Here is a 3,009-nt window from a genome sequence, read left to right on the forward strand (position 1 = left end):
TATAGACAAGGTAGTCCTGTCGTTTCCTCTGTCAGTTATTGTTTCATCGATTTAGGGTATTGATATTTGTGAATTAGGTTTGGGTTTAGTAACATGGTATAGGGTTTCGTCTCATCTGTCAATTAAAGGTTTTGATTAATCAATATAGGATTTTAGTGAGCTTCCAGGATGTATGACTGAATTCTGAGTGTCATATGTTGTATTTGAAATCAACCTTAACACTAATGAACATTAATCGATTTTGCTTTGTTTCTGAGGCTTGTAGGTGAGGTTAACCAGGGCAAATTAAATCGGATAACCATCAACAAACCTGCATTTACTCGAAACTAAAAGGTAATTCACACTCACTATATGTAATGCAAGGTTGGTTTCCTGATTTGAGTGGTGTTGTGGTTTGTGTAGTAGTGTATAAGTGGTTATTCACAGATTTTATGTGATTGTAGTGGCTTGTTAAGTGTTGTTTGATTGTGTAATGAGTTTCTCAGAATTGTTTTGTGATGGTCTCGGATGTTTGATTGGTTTATGTTTTGTATAATATAATTGAGTTGTTGTGAGTTTAGTGTCACTTAGTTTTGCTTTGTATGTCTCAGTATCTAACATGTTATCATCTGGTCATGTTCTCGTATAAGTGGTTATTCAAGGATAAGTTTTGATTGTAGTTTTGCTTTTTATGTTTGAGTTGTCTTAAAACTTTAAAAACTGATTTCTATGAAAGCTTTGAAACTTTTAAAACTTTTAAAACTGAATAATATGAATGCTTTAACAAAACTAGTTGAGTAGGTAATGAATAATATGAATGTCTTGGTTTACATAACAAAACTTTTAAAACTGAATAATATGAATGTCTTGTTTACATATAAAAAACACTCAATGACCTTTATTTACTTCTGATTTGACTGAAGTAGGTAATGATTATTTAGAATTAAAAGTCTCTAACAACACCAAACTTTTGATTTAATGATCTTCTTAACTTCTCTATATTACATCCGACCCAAATACTCAATCTCTCATATCTTTTACTTCTCTTCTATCATCTATCTTATTTGCTTCTTTCTTAACCAATCTCTAATAACTTTCCAATAATATCTCTGCCTCAGCTTCTTCCTTGTTTAAATCTGATTGCTATGAAATCAAACAATACTCCTAACAGTCAATCTCAATCCTACTTTAGCCTTCTTAACTTCCCATATGACAGCTTTGCTCCCAATGTAAACATTGGTTCCTCTCAAATCCCTGCTTTTAGTTCACAAACTATTTCACAGCCGAGTCAACCTCCTAGTCAATCAGAAGAGATAGCAGAACAGCGTATGGAGAGAAGGATATGGTCCACACAAGATGACTTAGTCCTAATAAGCGGCTGGTTAAACACATCGAAGGATGCAATAGTTGGGAATGGCCAAAAGGCAGGGTCCTTTTGGATCTGTATAGGAGACTATTATGCATCAAGTAGTCATGTACTTGGTGGTGCTGAGCCAAGGCGCCCTGACCATTGTAGACAAAGATGGCAAAAAATCAGTAAGGAAGTGAGCAGGTTCTGTGGAGCTTTTGGAGAGGCAGAGAGTGAGAAAGCTAGTGGCATGAACGATTTAGATATTCTGCAGAATGCTCACCAAATCTACACTAACCTGTACAAGAAGAAGTTTGGTTTGGAGTATGCTTGGAATGTGCTACGCTATGAACAGAAATGGGTAAACCTGGAGGCTATGAACCCCACTCCAAAGACAACCAGCTCTAACAAAAGAAAAGCTGATGATGCTGCACCATCTACAGGTTCTGTCGTTGGTGAGCACGAGAGCAGGCGTCCGGGCATAAAGACAATGAAAAAATTAAGGAACAAAGGTAAAGAGAAGGTTGTNAATGTAAACATTGGTTCCTCTCAAATCCCTGCTTTTAGTTCACAAACTATTTCACAGCCGAGTCAACCTCCTAGTCAATCAGAAGAGATAGCAGAACAGCGTATGGAGAGAAGGATATGGTCCACACAAGATGACTTAGTCCTAATAAGCGGCTGGTTAAACACATCGAAGGATGCAATAGTTGGGAATGGCCAAAAGGCAGGGTCCTTTTGGATCTGTATAGGAGACTATTATGCATCAAGTAGTCATGTACTTGGTGGTGCTGAGCCAAGGCGCCCTGACCATTGTAGACAAAGATGGCAAAAAATCAGTAAGGAAGTGAGCAGGTTCTGTGGAGCTTTTGGAGAGGCAGAGAGTGAGAAAGCTAGTGGCATGAACGATTTAGATATTCTGCAGAATGCTCACCAAATCTACACTAACCTGTACAAGAAGAAGTTTGGTTTGGAGTATGCTTGGAATGTGCTACGCTATGAACAGAAATGGGTAAACCTGGAGGCTATGAACCCCACTCCAAAGACAACCAGCTCTAACAAAAGAAAAGCTGATGATGCTGCACCATCTACAGGTTCTGTCGTTGGTGAGCACGAGAGCAGGCGTCCGGGCATAAAGACAATGAAAAAATTAAGGAACAAAGGTAAAGAGAAGGTTGTACCATCTGCAGAGTTTAGTCACATGTGGGAGATAAAACAGAAGGATTTGGAGGGCATCAAAGAACTCCAAAAGATGTCCATTCTTGACACTCTCATTGCCAAGAAAGAAACTCTAGACGAAGATGAAAAAGCTCTAAAGAAGAAGCTAATGGCTGAACTGTTTTTAACTTAACTATGTTTTTCTATGTTTGTTTTAACTATGTTTGTCTTATGTTTTTAATGTGTTTATGAATCAGATATGTGACATTGTTCAACTTGTTCTCTTATGTTTTTAATGAATCTCGGATGTTTGGTTACAAACTTGTTTTTTGTTTTCATTGTTATATATTAGTTGGAAACTTATATATGTGTTTTCGGTTTCAGGTTGAAGAAGACATGGGACTTGACTCTATATACGACTATGGAATAAACAGCCCATTAGACTATAGTTCCGAAGAGGAGGCTGAGACCTGTTACTATCCTCCGCAACCATCAACTGAGATTGGATTCACAAGTCTGTGGAG

This window comes from Camelina sativa, chromosome 6 (assembly GCF_000633955.1).
Source record: "Camelina sativa cultivar DH55 chromosome 6, Cs, whole genome shotgun sequence".
NCBI lineage: Eukaryota > Viridiplantae > Streptophyta > Magnoliopsida > Brassicales > Brassicaceae > Camelina > Camelina sativa.